At 44.9% G+C, this 14038-nt stretch overlaps 1 pseudogene; it reads left to right on the top strand.

Moving 5' to 3' along the window:
• Nucleotides 1–448: 448 nt before the first annotated feature.
• LOC104672581 lies at nt 449–985 on the top strand (annotated as a pseudogene).
• The last annotated feature ends 13053 nt before the right edge of the window (nt 986–14038 follow it).

Genomic DNA, 14038 nt, shown 5'->3' with positions numbered 1-14038 from the left:
CTCCAAGGGCTCTGATGGCAGCTTTGGTCACGAGAGTGCTGGTTATTCATGTGGTTAGAAGCAGGGCCTCAAGAGCTCACCGTGCTAGGAGGGTCTTATCTGGGGAAAGCCAGAGTGGGCTGAGATAAGAAGGGGATTTGAGAAGGGGAATTTGAGGAGAGAAACTTAGAGCTAGCCTGTGTTCTAATCCCAGGTTTACCACCAACAATCTGTGGGACAGGACACCGGTCAAGGCATGTCTGTATGGCATAGTAGAGTTGGAGTATGAAGCTTGGCTCTCCCATGTATTAGCTGTGAGAGAGGCGGCAGCTTCGTGTCCTAGCTCCCTCCTCTTATTATCTGTGTGTCCTTGGGCATTAATAAGCCTCCAAAGCCTCAGCTACCTCTCTCTGAAAATACCTATTCTAGCGTTCCTGATCCTCTGGGTTGAAACCCAGGTGCTGCCAAGATGCTGGCTTACCACTCTTCTCTCATGGGCCCTGACACCAAACTCACTGGAAACATGGCACTGTTACCCATCAGAAGCCAATTCAAAGGACCTGCCCCCAGAGAGACAAAAGATACAGATATTGTGGATGAAGCCATCTGTTACTTCAAGGCCAATGTCTTCTTCAAAAACTATGAAATTAAGAATGAAGCTGATAGGACCTTGATATATATAACTCTCTACATTTCTGAGTGTTTGAAGAAACTCCAAAAGTACAACTCCAAAATCCAAGGTAAGAAAGAAATGTATACATTGGGAATTACTAATTTTCCCATTTCTGGAGAGCCTCATTTTCCACTTAATGCAATTTATGCCAAACCTGAAAACAAACAGGAAAATGAAGTGATGAGAGCCTATTTACGATAGCTAAGGCAAGAGACTGGACTGAGACTTTGTGAGAAAGTTTTTGACCCTCAGAATAGTAAACGCAGCAAGTGGTGGACTTGCTTTGTGAAGAGACAGTTCATGAACAAGAATCTTTCAGGACCTGGACAGTGAAGAGAGCTAGGGCAGCTGCCATCTCCAGAGCGCTGGGCAGCATTTTCCATTAAGATGTACACAACCTTTTGCCTTTATTTCATAAAGTTTTATACAGAAGAGAGAAGAGCATGTCTTTACTTGAAAAACTTTTGATCAAGAATTTGGGTGGGGAAAAGAAAGTGAGTTATCAAGGGTGATCTGAAATTTTCTGCAGTATTAAGCTGGTGCTTAATAAGTAATAATGAAGAAATTTCTTTTTTTTTTTTTTTTTTTTTTTTGGTTGAGACGGAGTCTGGCTCTGCCGCCCAGGCTGGAGTGCAGTGGCCGGATCTCAGCTCACTGCAAGCTCCGCCTCCCGGGTTTACGCCATTCTCCTGCCTCAGCCTTCCGAGTAGCTGGGACTACAGGCGCCCGCCACGTCGCCCGGCTAGTTTTTTGTATTTTTTAGTAGAGATGGGGTTTCACTGTGTTAGCCAGGATGGTCTCGATCTCCTGACCTCGTGATCCGCCCGTCTCGGCCTCCCAAAGTGCTGGGATTACAGGCTTGAGCCACCGCGCCCGGTCCAGAAATTTCTAACATTAAAAAAAATACCTATTCCAGAGATTACTAGTGTCTGCCAAGTGCCCTCCATGGGATAGGTACTGTTGCTTTATATGTACTTACTCCTTTGGTCCTTTTAACAATCCTCTAAACTAGGTAGTATTATTATCCCGTTTCCAACAACTTGACTGAAGCACACGGGGGTAACTCTCCGTAGTTACCCCACTGTCAAGGGGTACAGCTGGGATTTGAACCAGGCAGTCTGGCTTCCTGAGTCTGCTTCCTTAACTACTGCATTACCACACAGGGACCTGACATGATGGACTGAAATTACTTAGCATGCAGTAAGAGCTCAACAAATGGCAGTTGCTCGTGATGGTCATTCTGAGTCTCCCAGCCTCATTTTTAAGGTGGAGATGATACTACCTAATTCGTGGGTAGCGATAACACAGATAAAGCACTGAACGTTACATATAGGACTGGATGCCTGGGTTTGTATTTTTTTTTTTTTTGGTTCTGGCCACATGGCTAGCAGATCAGCTATTTATTTGCACCCATGACACCGACTTAGCGGTTCAACATGCTCTTGTTGGTTGCCGAGTCTATATTGCTTCGTGTTTTCTAGCTTGCCTAGTGCTTTGCTCATAGCAGATGTTAAAAAATATGGTTCATTTGTTTCCCCAAAATCTACAGAATTCCCACCATTCTTATATAGGCTACTTTGGAAGGTGGGGTGGGAGAAAGGGTACTGAGGCTGAAGCAGAACTAATAATTGATCCCACTCCTGATTTCAGTCAGTCCCTATGCCAGGAAAAACTAAAAACTCACTCCTCTCCTTGTGCAATGTATAAGCCTCCCAGAAACTCACTTAAAGGCAATTTCTACTTAATCTGTGCTTTGGGTGTTACAAACACAAGCTTGTAACAGGTCTCCCCTTGTTAATACATGACAGCTATTGCCCTGTTCTTACCATGCCTAGGCAGATCAATCCTGTCTGTCTTAGACTTTGGATTGCTACAGGCTGGGGACCATGTCTGTTTGACTTACTATCAATGGCACAATGCCAAGTGCCAAGTACCAGGTTCAAAAAACGTTTATTTGCTGATTCAGCAATTGTGAGCTTGTTGGAGGTAGATTCCAGCCTTGGTCATTTACCGCCTTGATTTCTGACTCTGTGGCAAGATTCGTATATCAGACTCTACTAGGTCTTCTCACCTCCATTTTTGTGATTTGGTGGGCAGAGCCTGTGTGCTGAAAAGGGGAAGTGGTTGTGAATGTGCTGGAGAAAGACGATCTGGCTCAGCAGATTTTCAGGAATGGGCTTAATCAGGGAGGGCACCTATTATTTATTAAGTACTTACTATGTCAGACATCAGGTTAGGAGTTCTCCAAATGGATATAAATAAACAGAAAACTTTTGGTGCACCAGTGGTTTGTGGGTGGCACTTGGGGGAGCATTCACCGCCTGCTCCTCATATTCCCTGGACTGCAACTAGATCAGCAAGTAACCACAGCCCTCACCTCTTGTCTCTCTCCTTATCCACTCCTCCCCAGGAGGAGATATGAGTTAACGGCTTGTGTTCATGATTTTCAGTGTATGTTGAATAATAGCAATTCAAACATATTAAGTCCTCATCCTTGGCTCTTGTAAATGTTACCTTATGTGGGAAAGGGGTCTTTGCCGTGTGATTAAGGATTCCAAGATAAAGAGGTATTATTTGTCTGTTAGGACTTCTGTAACAAAATACCACAGACTGTGGGACTTAAACAACAGAAATTTTTTTTCTCGCAGTTCTAGAGGCTGGATGTCCAAGATCAAGGGGCTGACAAGGCTGGTTTCTCTGAAGACTTGTCTTTGACTTGAAGATGGCTACATTCTTGCTGTGTCCTCACATGACCATTCCTCTGTACATGGGCACTCCTACTGTCTCTTCTTCTTATAAGGATACCAGTCCTGTCAAAGTAGGGCCCCACTCATATAACCTCATTTAACCTTAGTTACCTTTTAAAATGCCTTATCTTCAAATACAGTCACACTGTGGGTCGGGGATCATCAGGGCTTTAACTTGAATTTTGGGGGATGGAATTCACTCTGTAACAGATTACTTTGGATCATCCAGGTGGGCCCTAAACACTATTGCAAGCACCCTTATAAAAGAGAGGCAGAGGGACATTTGAGACACATGCAGAGAGAAGACACACAGAAGGCAGTATGGCCACACAGGCAGATACTGGGGCAATGTAACCGTAAGCCAAAGAATGCTGACAACCACTAGATGCTGAACAAGGAAGTGTGGTCCTGCTAACACCTTGATTTTGGACTTCTGGCTATCAGAGCTATGAGGGAATAAGTTCCTGTTCCTATCAGGTGCCCAGTTTTGTTACAGCAGCCCCCCAAAATGAACACAATTGAATGGTGCTGTTCAAAGACTGAAACCTAACACCTGGAGCTTTGACTTTTTCCTGTCTCTCTCTGTCTCTGTCCAGGATGAAGCAGTAATGCTGGACAAAAGTGTCAGCTCTGCAGACCAGAGTGTTCTTTCATGTGGAGTGTCCCAAAGTCTAGACTGGGGAGCAGAGTCAGGGAGCAGTATGGTTGAAGTATTCACAGGACTGCTTCGTCAGTTATACCATAGCTACATCCTCTAACCTGGAATTCATCAGGATGAAGCTCAAATTTTGATCTCCACCTATTGAATCCTCTCTATCTCTCTATCAGTTCTTGCTATGGTCTGAATGTTTGTGTCCCTCCCCTCCAAGTTCATAGGTCAAATCCTAATCCCCAGTGTCATGCTTTAGGAGGTGGGGCTCTTGGGAAGTGATTAGGTCAGGGAGGAAGATTACTCATAAATGGGACTGTGCCCTTATAAAAAAGGTGCCAGAGACATCCCTTGCCCTTTCCACCATGTTAGTTCATAGTGAGAAAATGGCCATCAATGAACCGAGAAGTGACCCTCACCATGTAATGAATCTGCCTTGCTCTTGGACTTCCCAGCCTCCAAAACTGTGAGAAATAAATTTCTGTTGTTTGCAAGCTACTTGGTGTATGGTATTTTGTTATAGCAGCACAAACAGACTAAGACAGTTCTGAATTGGGATTCTGAAGAGAAGGGTGTTATTTATTAATCCCCTTAAAACCCCAAGAGAATGCATGGGAAATGTATCTGTGGACTGGTTGGAGAAAAAAAGAAGACTTTGTAAACAGGATGTGATCTGTCAGGATCCTCCTGAAAGAAAAGTCAGGGGTGGAAATTAGTAAGGCAAACCAGGGGTAGAGCTTCCCAAGACCATGGGAACCTACCCCTTGCATCAACGTGACCTGGATGCAAAACATGGTATCAAAGAAGATCATTTTGGAGCTTTAAGATTTGACCACCCTGCTGGATTTTGGACTTGCATGAGGCCTGTAAGCCCTTTGTTTTGGGCAATTTCTCCCATACGGAATGGCTATATTTACCCAATGCCTTTACCCCCATTGTATCTAGGAAGTAACTAACGTGCTTTTGATTTTACAAGCTTATAGGTGGAAGGGACTTGCCTTGTCTCAGATGAGACTTTGGACTGTGGACTTTTGAGTTAATGCTGAACTGAGTTAAGACTTTGGGGGACTGTTGGGACGGCAGGACTGGTTTTGAAAATGTGAGGAAATGAGATTTGGGAGGGGTCGGGGTAGAATGATATGGTTTGGCTATGTCCCCACCCAGATCTCACCTTGAATTCCCACATGTTGTGGAAGGGACCTGGTGGGAGGTAATTGAATCATGTGGGCAGGTCTTTCCCGTGCTGTTCTCATGATAGTAAGTATCATGAGATCTGATGGTGTTTATAAGGGTGAGTTTTCCTGCATAAGCTTTCTTTTATTGTCTGCTGCCATGTGAGATGTGCCTTTCCCCTTCCACCATGATTGTGAGGCCTCCCCAGCCACATGGAACTGTAACTCCAATAAACCTCTTTCTTTTGTTTAAAAAGAAAAGAAAAGAAATTAGTAAGGCAAGTTCTGACACAAGACTGCCTGGATTCAGATCTGAGCTCAGACCTTCCCAGCTGCATGACTGTGAGCAAATCAGTTTTTTCTCCCTTACTCAGTTTTCCCATCTGCAAAACAGGGCCAAATAGGAGCCCCTCCGTCACAGATGTGAGGATTAAAAAAACATGCATATAAAGCACTTAGGACAGCTTACGGGCGGGGGGGGGGTGGGGGCACATAGTAAGCCCCCAATAGATGTGAGCTGTTACTCTCTAGAAAAAATAGTTGAGAGAAAGGGAGAAAAAGAAGTTGCCTGTAGATGCAGATATAGACTCTCTTTTTCTAGATGACCATGGGTAAAATTCAGCAGCCTTTAAATGTCTGATCTGACCCACTGTTGAGATAATCAGTAAAAACTCAAGGCCTCAGGAGAGTGGGGGAAAAGGGAGTTGCAGATGTTTGCAGGAGGAAGCCATCATTTCAGTCAATAATGGACTTGGTGCAGCACGGGCATCTGGCAGCACAGCAAAGGTGCTTTGGCAGCTTCATATATGGTACGAGTGAGTGAATTACTGTTATGCTAATTAAACTTATTAATACGGCATCAGGAAAGAGTCTGATCCCTTCATTTCTAATATCGCGGAAATGCAGGGAAGGAGGGGAGGGTCATTGATTCATTAATTCAACACACGTTCATTGAGTTCTTGCTGTGTGCCAGGCACTATTCCAGCCCCTGGAGATATGAGAGTAAATGAAGAAAAGTCCTGGATTCATGGCTTCTATTATAGTGATAGGAAAGAGACAATAAACAAATAAACATGTGAAACATAAAAATAATAGTCAGGGCCGGGCACAGTGGCTCACGCCTGTAATCCCAGCACTTTGGGAGGCCGAGGTGGGTGGATCACAAGGTCAAGAGATCGAGACCATCCTGGCTAACATGGTGAAACCCCGTCTCTACTAAAAATACAAAAATTAGCCAGGCATGGTGGCGTGCGCCTGTAGTCCCAGCTACTCTGGGGGCTGAGCCAGGAGAATCACTTGAACCCAGGAGGCAGAGGTTGTAGCGAGCCGAGATCACGCCACCGCATTCCAGCCTGGTCACAGAGTGAGATTCTGTCTCAAAAAAAAAGATTACAGTCAGATAATGACATGGGCTATGGAGAAAAATGCAATAGGTAAATGAGGAATGAGGAGAGGGTAAGAACGAGATGGTTTTAAATAGAGTGGTAAGTTCACCAGGGCTGCTGAAACAAATGACCATAAACACAGTCCTTAAACAACAAAAATTTATTTTTATCTTTCTGTTCTAAAGGTCAGAAGTCCTAAAATCAAGGGGTCAGCAGGACTGTGTTCCTTTTAGAAGGTTTAGGGGAGAATCCACTTCCTTGACTTTTTCAGCTTGTGAGGCTGCCCCCATCCCTTGGCTCATAGCCCCTTCCTGTATCTTCCAAGCCAGCAGTGTAGCAGATTCATATTTCTCTCTGATGCTGTTTCCACCATCATATCTCCTTCTCTGACTCTATCTCCTGCCTCCCTCCTGTAAAGACTCATGAGTACAATGGGCGCACCTGAATTATCCAGGATCATCTCTCATCTCAAGATCCTTAGCTTAACTATGACTGCAAAGTACCTCTGCCACGTAAGGTAGCAGGTTCTGGGAATTAGGACATGGATATCATTAGAAGGCCATTATTCCACCTAGCATCATGGTGAGAGAAGACCCCAGTGAGAAGGTGACATTGAGAGAAGCAAGGAGGTATGCCATGCAGTTAGCTACGGAAGAGCACACCAAGCCAGAGAGACGAGAGGCAGGTCTGGAGTGTTTGAGGAATAGAAAGGGCCTGATGAGCTGCAGAGGAGGCAGGAGGGGAGAGTAGCAGGTGCTGAGGTCAGAGGTAAAGGGGGACCAAATTCCACAGGGCCTTATAGGTCACTTTGAGATCTTCTCTGCCAACCCCACCATGTTTGTGAAAGACTGAAACAGACTATGGTCTCATTTGGTTTTCACAGTGGTGTGACATCCTCAGTTTACACTTGCTGAGTAAGACTTGAGGCCTTGCCTCACCTACCCAGGCGTGAAGGGATAGAGCTGGATGTTTTTGGCCATTCTTGTGTCACTATAAAGAAATACCTGAGGCCAGGCGTGGTGGCTCACGCCTGTAATCCCAGCACTTTGCAAGGCCGAGGCGGGCAGATTGCCTGAGCTCAGGAGTTCAAGACCAGCCTGGGCAACATGGTGAAAACCCGTCTCTACTAAAATACAAAAAATTAGCTGGGCGTGGTGGCGTGAACCTGTAATCCCAGCTACTCAGGAGGCTGAAGCAGAAGAATTGCTTGAACCAGGGAGGCGGAGGTTTCTGTGAGCCAAGATCATGCCACTGCACTCCAGCCTGGGTGACAGAGCAAGACTTCCTTTCCAAAAAAAAAAAAAAAAGAAAGAAATACCTGAGACTGGGTAATTTGTAATGAAAAGAGGTTTACATTGTGGAAGGCAATGTGGTGATTTCTCAAGGATCTAGATCCAGAAATACCATTTGACCCAGCAATCCCATTATTTGGTAGATACCCAAAGGATTATAAATCATTCTACTATAAAGACACATGCACACAAGTGTTTATTGCAGCACTATTTACAATAGCAAAGACATGGAACCAACCCAAATGTCCACCAATGATAGACTGGATAAAGAAAATGTGGCACATACATACCATGGAATACTATGCAGCCATAAAAAAAGATGAGTTCATGTTCTTTGCAGGGACATGAATAAAGCTAGAAGCCATCGTTCTCTGCAAACTAACACAGGAACAGAAACCAAACACCCCATGTTCTCACTCATAAGTGGGAGTTGAACGATGGAGAACACATGGACACAGGGAGGGGAACATCACATACCAGGGCCTGTCGTGGGGTTGGGGGCAAGGAGAGGGAGAGCATTAGGGCAAATACCTAATGCATGTGAGGCTTAAAACCAATATGATGGGTTGATAGGTGCAGCAAACCACCATGGCACATGTATACCTATGTAACAAACATGTATGTTCAGCACATGTATCCCAGAACTTAAAATTTTAAAAGAAGTGATAAAATTTAAAAATAAATTAAAAAAAAAAAAAGAGGTTTAACGGGCTTACAGTTCTACAGACTGTACCAAACACGGCTCCAGCATCTGCTTCTGGTGAGGGCCTCAGGGAGCTCACAATCATGGCAGAAGGTGAAGCAGAAGCAGGCACGTCACATGGCAGGGGCAGGAGCAAGAGTGTGAGGGAGGAGGTGCCATACACTTTTAAACGGCCAGGTCTCGTGAGAACTCTCTCAATATCACGAGAACAGTGAGGGACAAATCCGCTCCCATGATCCAATCACGTCCCACCAGGGCCCTCTTGCAACACTGGAAATCACATTTCAACATGAGATTTGGAGGGGACAAGCATCCAAACCATATAACTGCGTTTCAAACACACAGCCCATCTGACTCCAAACCTGCCCTGGACTTCTGAGTAGGATCTCTCTGATCAAGTGCTTTAGCTCCTGATTTCAGGGTTACATCCTCTCTGAAGCCTTCCCTTCCCTTCCTAACACTAGGCTAGGTATCCTGCTCATGTGCACTTAACACTGATCACATCCCATACTCATTCCAAGGGGACCCCTTTTCATACTGTATTATAATTCCTGGATTTAGGGTCTGTATCTCACCTTTAAGCCTAGATCATGTTCTATTTATCGATGGATTCTTACAGTAGAGTTTAGAGTAAGTACTCAGTAACTGTTTGTAAACGAATTGATGAAAGTAACAGTAAATACATGAGTAAATGACCTTACCTTAGCAAATTAATAGGTGAGTCCCAGAAAACTAAAAGGTCATCAAATAGCACCTAACTTTAAAAGGATACACACACCTTTTAACTTAAGGTGTTTAGAAGAAATGCATGAGAGTTCTGCTTATGGCACAAGGTTCCCTGCTATAAGAAGTGGAGCAGGGAAGTCATTAAGGATCATGAAGTCCCTTCCCAGCTGCAGGAAGCAGCCCTCTTAGCCAGAAGGAGCAAGCATCCACTGTAGATCATATTAATAAGTATAAAAGCAGGAGATGAGCATCGCTCCTTTGGAATCTTTTGGCATCCTTTAGCTCCTGTGCTTGCTTTCACCTTCTGGAGCAACATCCAACCAAGAGATTGGATTAAGAAGAGATTAAGAAGCAACAGGCTATTGTGAATAGTGCCGCAATAAACATACGTGTGCATGTGTCTTTGTAGTAGAATAATTTATAATCCTTTGGGTATATACCCAGTAGTGGGATGGCTGGGTCATATGGTACATCTAGTTCTAGATCCTTGAGGAATTGCCATACTGTTTTCCATAATGGTTGAACTAGTTTACAATCCCACCAACAGTGTAAAAGTGTTCCTATTTCTCCACATCCTCTCCAACAACTGTTGTTTCCTGATTTTTTAATGATTGCCATTCTAACTGGTGTGAGATGGTATCTCATTGTCAACCCAAATGTCCATCTGTGACAGACTGGATTAAGAAAATGTGGCACATATACACCATGGAATACTATGCAGCCATAAAAAAGGATGAGTTTGCGTCCTTTGTAGGGACATGGATGCAGCTGGAAACCATCATTCTTAGCAAACTATCACAAGAAGAGAAAACCAAACACCGCATGTTCTCACTCATAGGTGGGAACTGAACAATGAGATCACTTGGACTTGGGAAGGGGAACATCACACACTGGGGCCTATCATGGGGAGGGGGGAAGGGGGAGGGATTGCATTGGGGAGTTATACATGATATAAATGAGGAATTGATGGGTGCTGACAAGTTGATGGGTGCAGCACACCAACATGGCACAAATATACATATGTAACAAACTTGCACGTTATGCACATGTACCCTAGAACTTAAAGTATAATAAAAAAAAAAAAAAAAAAAGAAAAAAAGAAACACACACACACACACACACACACACACACACACACACACAAAAGAAGCAACAGGCAGTGGTTTCACACAGGAGCCTGATGAACACCATGAGGACATCTCAGGATCCCTCCCTCCAGGCATCCCGTGGCCCACACATCTGTGTGTGCCTGGTGCTGATGAGGTACTGTTTTGATCATGATGTAAAAGTAAGAATTCTTAGAACAAAGTTGCCATTTGCTTCTGAAGCCTGTTCACAGCCTGTTTATTCCTCCAGGGACATTCTGAGTCTGATTCCAACAATGTGCTTTGGGATTATTAAAAGACTTTCCAAAAAACACTGTCAGAGAGAAACTGCCACCATAGTACATAGCTGTCTGGGGCTGGAGGAATCCTGGCTCTAAGCGAAATTTAGAGATACGGAGCACAAGTTTCATATGAAAACAGCTTGTGGGAGGAAGGAGAGCATTTTATAACAGAAGCATTAAATTAATCCTCACTCATACAGTGCAAGTTTTCACACAGAAATCCCTGGTTTCCAGGGGAGCAGGGCCAATAGGAGGGCCCTGTAGGTTTCCACTAGGTTGCAAGAAAGTGGATATTAAATAAGAAGGGGTAGGAGAGGGGAGAGAAAAGAGGCCAAGTAGTGTGGAAAAGGGAAGAGCATAAGGGCTGGGTGTGGTGGCTCCCGCCTGTAATCCCAGCACTTTGGGAGGCCAAGGTGGGTGGATTGCTTGAGCGCAGGAGTTCAAGACCAGCCTGGGCAACACAGCGAAACCCCTTCTCTACAAAAATTAGCCAAGCATGGTGGCACATTCCTGTGGTCCCAGCTACTCGGGAAGCTGAGATGGGAGTATTGCTTGAGCCCGGGAGGTTGAGGCTGCAGTGAGCTGTGATCATGCCACTGTACTCCAGCCTGGGTGACAGAGTGAGACGGAAGGAAGGAAGGAAGGAAGAAAGGAAGGAAGGAAGGAAGGAAGGAAGGAAGGAAGGAAGGAAGGAAGGAAGGAAGGAAGGAAGGAAGGAAGGAAGGAAGGAAGGAAGGGAGGAAGGAAGGAAGGGAAAAGAAGGAGGAAGGAAGGAAGCAAGGAAGGAAAGAAGGAAGGAAGGAAGGGAGGGAAGGAAAAGAAGGAGGAAGGAAGGAAGGAAGGAAGGAAGGAAGGAAGGAAGGAAGGAAGGAAGGAAGGAAGGAAGGAAATACGTTCATTTCTAAGAGGCAACTTTATCTTGGGAAATTAACTTCACACAACAAGGATGCAGTCTGACTCACAGTGTTAATCGCTGCACTTCTCTTGCTAAGCGACTGCTTACAACCATACAGTAAGAAACCTTGCAGATTACCAGATGTAGATGGAGTTGTTTGGCTAGAAAAGGGCAAAACCTTTTGCCACAAAAACAATAATATTTACTCTGTGCCAGGTACCGCGTTAGGCTCAGGGGTTGCATGTGGCTATCAGTGAGACTTAGTCCCTGCCTGCACGGAGGACACATGTTAAATGAGCCCTTGAGGTTCAAAACCTCAGAGAAGTGTTATGTTCATATTTATTTTTCCTAAGATTTCTCTGGCTATGTTGTGGAGAATGCATTAGAAAAGGGCAAAGATGGATGCAGAAAGACTGGCTGAGATGCTGTTATTGTCGTTCAGGTGAGAGATGATGGAGATGTGGAACAGGTAAATGATAAGGAATCAAAACATATTTAGGTGTGGAACTGGCACAACCTGGGTGTGCTCTGAGGAGAATAGAGCAGGGGCATCACTTCCAGTTTCAGACTTGACCAACTGGTGGAGGGGCGCACTCTACAGAAACAGAGGATGTTAGGAGTGAAGGTATCTGTTGGGGAAACCATGAGCTCTTAGATGTTGGGAGGGACACTGCAGACTACTCACTTGACCTCTATTCTATGCTCCTTCTCATGATCCACCTCACACTATGGAGTCTGGCAAGCCAAAACAACATTCCCCACACCCTCTTACAATTCAGGACTCAAATGTGGTTCAGGTCCTCAATCAGCTACACAGGCATGTGTCTTGAATCCAGAAGTGAGTCAGGTGGAGAAAGAGGCAGCACAGCCTGGGGCGTCCATTCTGCTGATGCAAATCTAGAGTTAAATGACTCTGGGTCCAACACTTCAGGCCATAGCTGCCTGACGTCTGCATCAGAGCTAGGCCTACATTTGGAACAACAGGTTTCTAATTCCTTAGCTTCCTGCCTGTGGCAAAGATAGAACTTCCCTAGAGGGTTAATTCTGCAGTGGTATTCTGGGTGCCATTCCTGGAAGCCTAGGGTCTTCCTCCATCCTTCCTACAACTTCTAAGCAGGCAATTTCCTGCAGAAGCCCCTTTCTGCTTACAATGTCTATAATGCATTACGCTCTCAGCAACTGAAAATTAACCAGTATGGAAGTAGTGAGTTTGTAGAGCCTACAATAAATGCAGGTGCAAATACATGCATGGCACTCAGATGATACAGGTCTGGGGTCAAGGAGAGAGGACTGGGCTGGCAATTTATGAGTAATGTTAGCATGAAGATATAGAATGAGATCATCCTGGGAGATATCTCCAAGAAAGTATTTGAAGGATGAGAGGAAAGGAGGCCCTGGGGCAAAAGCTTTAGAAACACCAGTTTTTGAGAGGTGATTAGAAATGCAAGCTGGCCATCACGGGAAGATGGAAAGAGGGTAGGAGGAAACCAGGAGGTGTTGGTGTTACAGAAGCCAGAGGTAGAAAGTGGTTCTTTAAGAAGGGATGAACCTGGCAAGTGCTGCCAGGAGGTCAGGCAAACTGAGGACTGAATGTGCCTGTGGAGTCTGGTCTTGGTAACTTTGGAAAGAGCAGGTTTGGTTGCAGTGATGACAATAGGGTCAGCTTAGGGAGGTCCAGGGGTGAGGGAGAGATAAGAAAATAGACACCATGAGAGGAGGCAGTCTTAAAAGAGGCTTAACCATCTCTGGAAGTGATGAAGGATTAAAAGAGGGGAGTTTATAAAAAATCTTTAGTCAGGCTAAGTCACTCCTCATCATGAAACATTAGTGAGGTGTTATGTGAGGTAGTATTGCATATTTTATCTAAATGATGAATTTTTGCGTGTTTTTTTTTTCTTTTTCTTTTTCTTTTTCTTTTTTTTTTTTTTTTTTTTTTGGCAGAGTCTCGCTCTGTCATCCAGGTTGGAGTGCATTGGCGCTATCATGGTTCACTGGCACCTCTGCCTCTGGGCTCAAGTGATCCTCCCACTTTAGCCCCCCAAGTAGTTGGGACTACAGGTGCATGCCACCATGCCCAGCTAACTTTTGTGTTTTTTGTAGAGATGGGATTTCACTATGTTGCCCAGGCTTGTTTCAAACTCCTGGACTCAAGTGATCCGCCTGCCTCAGCCTCCCAAAGTGCTGGGATGACAGGGGTGAGGCACCACGCTTGGTGAATTTTTTTTATGTGGGAGAAAGAAGCACATGTTTGAATGGTCAGGAGGTGAAATTAGAAGACTTAGGGGAGAGAGAAGATAGAGGAGAGGGAATGCTTACACACTTCAATGGCTGTGCAAATGCAGCAGGGAGTGGGCTCCAGATGGGGGAGATGGTTCTAGAGAGAAGAGAGAACACCTCTTCCACTGCCCTGGGAGGGAAGGATGAGGCAGA

This window comes from Rhinopithecus roxellana, chromosome 4 (genome assembly GCF_007565055.1).
Source record: "Rhinopithecus roxellana isolate Shanxi Qingling chromosome 4, ASM756505v1, whole genome shotgun sequence".
NCBI classification, from domain to species: domain Eukaryota; kingdom Metazoa; phylum Chordata; class Mammalia; order Primates; family Cercopithecidae; genus Rhinopithecus; species Rhinopithecus roxellana.
Note: the sequence above shows the minus strand (reverse complement) of the source record. Positions and strands in the feature narration are given on the sequence as shown.